Genomic DNA, 7,344 nt, shown 5'->3' on the forward strand with positions numbered 1-7,344 from the left:
ACTTCTTAAAATTCAACGAAACTGACCACACAACACACACACACACACACACACACACACACACACACACACACACACACCATAAATATCAATCTAAAAATCCTTACCTCATTATGAGTTTAACATACATTTCTGTATAAATTAGAACCTTAAGAATAACACTATTGCACTTGAGAGGCGGAAGTCTAACCCATGGCGAACCTTGGCTTCCTCCCGAGGGTCTTCACCCTCCATCCATACGGTCCTGAGAAACTGCATTTGGGTTCCTTGGAGTCCATGGGGCACGCAAATGCTGCTGCTGCTGCCCTTGTTTGCATTCCCTGCAGCCCATCACTGCTCTCAGCAGTGCCCTTAGATTTTATAAGGTCCTCTGTGTAACTAAGGGAGTTGTTCTAGAAGGAACCCAGGTACTTATGGGTTCCTTATTCTGGGATCCTGTTCTGGTAACACAGGCATGTTCCTGAATCAGACAACGTTAGAGGTTCCCCTCCCCACAGCTCAATCCCCTGCGAGCCGAAACTTCTTTAGATTTGTGAGTGTGCTGGACAAATCTACCTGGAAATGACTAGAATTTCCAGAGACCGCAGTATTTCCTGTATTTCTCGTCTTTCTGCACTTTTATCAAATGGCTCGTTAAATGTAACTTTTTTTTTTTTACGGTTTTCTGCATAATTAGATCAGGTTGTCTGCAGATAAAATTACATTCTTCTCCTTATTTAAATAGAAAAAAATACTGTCATCAATTTGCTTTTCTCTTTCTTCTCTTTCTTTTTTAAATATACTACCAAAGAAGACAGCATATGTATCACACACTATGAAGAACTAAAAGTTGGGATTTTGTGGTTAGTTTTGCTGCTTTTTTTAATAAATAGATCAAAGCTAGAACGTAGGGAATCCATTTATTTCCATTTTAGTCTTGCTCTATGCATTCTTCCCCTGGCATGGCACTGTGTATTTAAAATTGTCGATTGTAACAGTCACTTTTTCTAATGCCTTGATAAAATACCAGGATAAAAGCAACTGAAGGGAGAGAAGGTTCAAGGGTGAGTGCGGCCCCTTCTTCCTACAGACTCTAGAAAGATCCAGGCAATGCCTGGGGCCCTTTAGCCCTCACCCACATAGACACTGTCAACCTTGACCACTTGTCTCTCCCAGTGTGCATTGCTGCTCTTTGAATGAGATTACTTACCTATTTTATAAATTTGTGTGAACCTAATTTTCAGTTGTTTGGGTGAGAGGCCAAGACTTGGAAGCACCTGACCCTGACCTTGTGCAGCTCACCCATCCTCTCACGGAAGTAATTATTAATCACTCCGGAAAGCCGTGAAATAAGCATAAGAAAATGTAAATAATATCACCACAAATTAAGTTACCCCTCAAAATCACCTTCAACCTACCCACGTGGGAGCACACATTCTAAAACTGGGGTCATATTTTTTTTTCTGAGCCACACATTACCACATATTGTGAATGCCTTTCATGTTCGCACTCAACTATACTATGGCTTCTATTTGTAAATTATGTATTGTTCATAATAATTGTTATTTATATTCATTATTCACATTACCAAATACTTCAGAAAACTGAGGAGTGCATACATTTTTATCCCAACATGCCATTTTTAATACTGCATTGTGTTTTATTATATAGAAATCACCCTCAATTTATTTTTACTTTTTTAAAGATTTATTTACTATGTTTACAGGGTATCTATGTAAGTTTACAGCCTGTATGTATGCCTGTAGGCCAGAAGAGGGCACCAGATCTCATTACAGATGGTTATGAGCCACCATGCGGTTGCTAGGAATGAACGCAAGACCTTTGGAAGGGCAGGCAGTACTTGACTGCTGAGTCATGTCTCCAACCCACTACCCATAATTTATTTAACTAGTTTCTTGTGAATATTTAGCCCCAGCTGCTTATTTTTTGTTTTTTATAAGTTATATTGGTTGAGAATTTTGCCAAGGAAGTTTATGCATCTCTATGATTATTTCCTCATTTATATTTTAATACCCAATAATTATAATGCTAATGCACATCTATTGTAAAGCTTCTTTCAAAAGAATAAACTCATTTTTGTCTGAGGTAATTGAAACCTATTCATGCCTAACTAAAATCATCGGTAGGAAAAAGAATTAAAAAAAAATGAGGAAGGCTGGAGAGTTGACTCAGTGGTTATGAGCACTGTCTGCCCTTCCATAGGACCCGGGTTTGATTGCCCGCCTTCACATGACAGCTTCCACCTGTCTGTAACCCCAGGGGATCCAGTGCCCTCTTCTGACTTCTGCAGGTACCAGCATGCAAATGATGCATAAACAAGCTTACAGGCGAAAACACCAGCACCCCTAAAATAAAATTAAAAGAAGAGGGGAGTTTTTTTGTGTGAAATATAGATGACTTCTGTGCTACTTTAGTAGCAGAGAAAGAGGAACTGACATTATTTTATAGGAATCTGAAATAATATTGGAAACTATATGCTATCATGGCGACCCTAGCAATCGTAGGCCAAAGCTCAACTATGAATAGCAGCCCCAAAGTCCAGCATAAGCCACTGGTAACGAGACTTTAGCAGCCCATTAGCGGAATCATGGCATTAACAGTTAGGGCTTATTACGGGGTTGCAAGGATTTCTCACAATTGGGAAATCTACTATTATGAGGAGAAAATTGTTTTCTGTTCCACAGGAACTAAGAGCACATCTAATAAAAGTTAATATTCATTCTTGGTGGGAGATGAAGTCATCCAGCAATGTATGAACACTTGCATTCATGAGTACATGCGTTTATTTCAGCCTAAAGCCCAACAATGAACATAATGGAGAAATAATAAATGTTTCCATTGAAGACAGAAGCAAGGAAGAGATGTCTAGTAACAATTTGTGCCCCTTAACAGTAGGTTGCATGTGCTACCAAATTCAGTTAGACAAAGGAAATTAGACATTAAACAGAGGTAATAAGATTATTATTTGCAGATGCTACATCTCAAAATTTAAGCATCATCTGAAAAAATCATGTTAAACAATATAGGGAGCAGTTTTGTTTGATGAAATATAAATATGGAGACATGAATATTCTTTTAAATAATTAGGAGATGTAATGGAGGAACTTAGACAAAGCAGATTTAATTTAAGAGGAATGTGGATGTTCTAGAACATACTTTTAAGCACTCCGGAGAGCTGGGAAGGCAAGTGCGGATGGTCTGTGTTTGGTGGTGTGAGGGTAATGATGGTAATAGACCGCCATGCAGAGAGACACTGTCCTTTCCACAGCCAACCAGGAAACCCAGAGCTCTGAGTGGCCTTTAGGCAGTGCAGTGTTTGACTAGAAAGGCGACACGCATGTCAACATCAGCTTAGGGCACTCTCAGTGAACTTCATAAAGCATGCTTTGAGACCAAATCCGGTGCCTCCCACACTAATGTGAACAAAAATGGGCAGGAAGAGACATGAAAATCATGAAAAGAGGAGTGGGAACTAGCCCAGATATTAAGCCTGTAATAGGAACTGGCAAGATGGCTAAGTAGGTAATAGCACTTGCCACCAAACCTGAAGACTTGAGTTTATTCCTAGGGACCAATATGATAGAAGAATAGAATGGACTCATGCAAGTTGTCACCCGACTTCCACATTTGTGCTGTGGCGTGTGGGACCCACACTCTAATAAAGATTATAAACCTATAAAGCTATGATGACTTGCATGTATAGCATTGGCTTATGAGACGCAGCTCAGCGGAGGGAGTATAAAATTCTCAGACATAACTGTGTCACTTGGTACAATCTATTGTCCTAGCGTATGATAAACGTGCATTTCAAGTCAGAGGACAGAATTGACTTTTCAGTTAATGATATTGGGACAATATGAGTGAGTTTCTGGAATTAAAGTTGGTTGCATACCTCATTCCTTGTACGAGAATAAGTTTCTGAGGGATCAAAGCCTAAACTATATGAAATAAGCATAGATAAAAGGAGGCACGGTGGTCTTTTTGTGTTGGAATGGAGAAGGGATGCTAAGTATAACAGGAAACCTGGAAGTCTTAAAACCAACCTTTGAGAGAATTAACTACATACAGGTAAAAAGTTCATTATGACAGGATCACCATAAAAATTCAAACCACAGACTGAAAGTGCATCATTCTTACTCATAAAGGTTTGATTTTCTCTTCCAAAAAAGCCTCTATGAAACAGTGACAGAGGTGAGGATGTAGCTCAAGGCAACACTTGCCTAACATTCAAGAGGTCCTGGACTTGACTCCCAGCACTGCCAAAACAATAAGAAAAATGGCAACCAAAAGAAAAAGATGTGAACTGCAGGGGAGCATCCCAAAGGCTCTTAAACACATCAGATGCTCAACTTCACACACAGGAAATAAGAAAGAAGGCTGTGAAGAAGTGAGCTTCTATACGTCAGTTCATCAGATGCCATGTTTACCACCATGTGGTGTAGGAGAAATCAGGAGAGTGTAAACACATACTGCACAGAGTAGAAACTGGCACATGGACTAGAAAGGGTGATTCGCCAATGTCTACCAACATTACAGATGTGACCATCTTTTTGCTCAGTAATCAACCCATTTCTAGGAACTTAACAACAAACAACTCTCATGTATACTCATGGCATTTCTTTTATGACAAAGTCACTCATCGTGGAATTGTTTATAATCATGAAAGTTTGGAAGTAATCTAAATGTTTAGCAGTAGGAGTCTGGATAACAAACTCCTGTGGTACCTTCATATAATCGAACAATATCACAAAGTTTTTTTTTTTTTTATGCAATGCTTAAGTTGAACTACCTTTTCCAGCTAGGGCATGGAGAGTTGAATAACCATTTGAATGAAAATAAAAGGAAATTATATTTTTATTTGTTTATGGATCAAGTATTTCTTTTTAAAATTATTTATCTTACTATTTTTAAATCTGTATCTGTGCATGGGAATGTGCACATGAGTGCACCTGCCTGCAGATGCCACACGAGGACGTCATATTCCCTGAAGCTGTATTGCAGGTGGCTGTGAGCCACCCAACATGGATGCTTGGCACCAAGCTCAAGTCCTCTGGAAGAGCATCACTCTTGACTTCCATGCCATCTCCACATCCCAGAATCAAATATTTAGGTGTCTTGGGGGGTGCAATAAAAGTTCCACAGATGAGGGTGACTTAGATAACAGAAATTTATTGTCTCACTGTCGTAGTTTGGTTTCTATTGTGATGAAACACTGACCCAAAGCAACTTGGGGGAGGAAAGGGCTTATTTCATTTTACAGCTTCCAGTCCTCCATCAAGGGACGTCAAGGCAGGAGCTCAGGGCAGGAACTGAAGGAGAAGCCATGGAGGGAAGTTCCTTACCAGCTTGCTCTCCATGGCTGAGTCGACTTGCATTTTTTATGTAACTCAGGACCACCTGTGCAGAAGCGACACTCACTTCAGTAGCCTGGGCCCTCGTACGTCAATCATCAATCAAGAAAATGCTCCCAGGAAATGCTCACAGGCCAACTTTATGAGGTAGTTCCGCTTTTGAGAGTCTGTCTGCTCAGGTGACTCTAGTTCGTGTCAAGCTGGCAAAAACTAAATCGCACAATTGATTCCTTGTCCACTTGACACAAACACATCACTGTTAAACCATGACCTTTCCTTTCTTGTTTATCCTCCAAGATGCCAGGTCAATATCACAAAATGAAACGCAGTATAACTTTAAAAGTTGCGCAGCGTGGCAGTGTCTCATGAAAGAGACAGGCTCCTGGAGTCACTCCTCCAAGAGTCGCCCTAACTAAGGGCCATTATTTCTATTTATTGAACAGCAGATTAACCATGGTATGAGAAAGGGATGGAGGACTTTGTCTAAATCATCATTGTACATGAGTTTTACGAGAGAAGATGATTTTCTGATCTCACTGACCAAGAGCAACAAGCAAACCATATGCAGACTTCATCAATCTACACGCACATGCGAGTTTCAGCATCTTCTGTGGAACATTCGTTGCCTAAAAGTTGCTGCCTTCAGCAGGGCTCTTAGGTCTAATCATTAAATCACACAAGCACACTGTTATGAGTCAAGGGCGTGGAGGGGTTGTGAGGGAGAACTAGGAAACATGCTTTAAGATTAAAGCTGTGGGCTCAGCTTAGCTGGCAAAAGTTGATTACAGGAGGAGTCTGTGCAGAGTAAGGTGGATTGCACTGTTTTTCTTTTCTTTTTTTTGGTTTTTCGAGACAGGGTTTCTCTGTGGTTTTGGAGCCTGTCCTGGAACTAGCTCTGTAGACCAGGCTGGTCTCGAACTCACAGAGATCCACCTGCCTCTGCCTCCCGAGTACTGGGATTAAAGGCGTGCGCCACCACCGCACTGTTTTTCTTAAAGATAAGTTAAATTTAAAGAAGCAGAATACACAGTGCATAGTTTTAGGGGGTCTCGAAGAACATGATTAACTTGGTTATAAGGTTAGGTAAAATTCAGTTTGTGAAGGTAGGCTACAAGAAAAATTACTAGAAACACTATTCCCATACTACAGTCTTTCAAAAAACTCAAATACTTTAAAAGTTTAAAGTCATTTATAATATCCAAAATCTCTTAACTATGTGTTCCTGTAAAATAAAAATCAAGTTAAATACTTATTTACCCCCAAAGAGAAGAACCCTGGGCACAAATACAATCAGATCAACCCAAACCCAAAATCTAATAGTCTAAGAATCTCAGTGTCTGGCATCTGGGGTTCACTCACGATCTTCTGGGCTCCAAAGGGCTTGGGCAGTTCCGCTTCTCTGGCTTTGTGATCTGCAACACCCAGAGTTTGCTCAGTGGGCTCGGTTGGCCTTGACTCCTACCTGCAGCCAGCTGCCCTTGGTGGTTTTCTCATGGTCCTGGCATCTCTAATAGCCTGGGGTCTCAACCACAACAGAGGCTGCCCTTTCAGCAATGGGTTCTCCTGCCTCTTCAGAGACTCCAGCCTTGCTATGTGGGGCCAAGCCTCAACTTCCCTCCATGTCCCCTTCCTTCTGGGGTTTCCAAAGCATCTTCACTAATGGCCTCTTCTGGCCTCTCTTCAGGGAGACTCTGACCCTACCACACAATGTCAGGCGTTGGCTGCTCTCCATAACCTCACAACGCCCTCAAACCCAGTACTGCCTGGGAGACTCTTTTTTTTAATTTTTAATTTTTATTTATTTATTTTTTTATTGAAATAAAAATTTCCGCCTCCTCCCAGCCTCCCATTTCCCTCCTCCTCCTTCCACTCCTCTCCCCTTCCCCCTACTCCTCTCCCCCTCCCTCTCCAGTCAGAAGAGCAGTCAGGGTTCCCTGCCCTGTGGAAAGTCCAAAGTCCTCCCCGCTCCATCCTGGTCTAGGAAGGTGAACAT

The sequence above is a fragment of the Microtus ochrogaster genome, linkage group LG9 (assembly GCF_000317375.1).
Source record: "Microtus ochrogaster isolate Prairie Vole_2 linkage group LG9, MicOch1.0, whole genome shotgun sequence".
Lineage (NCBI taxonomy): Eukaryota > Metazoa > Chordata > Mammalia > Rodentia > Cricetidae > Microtus > Microtus ochrogaster.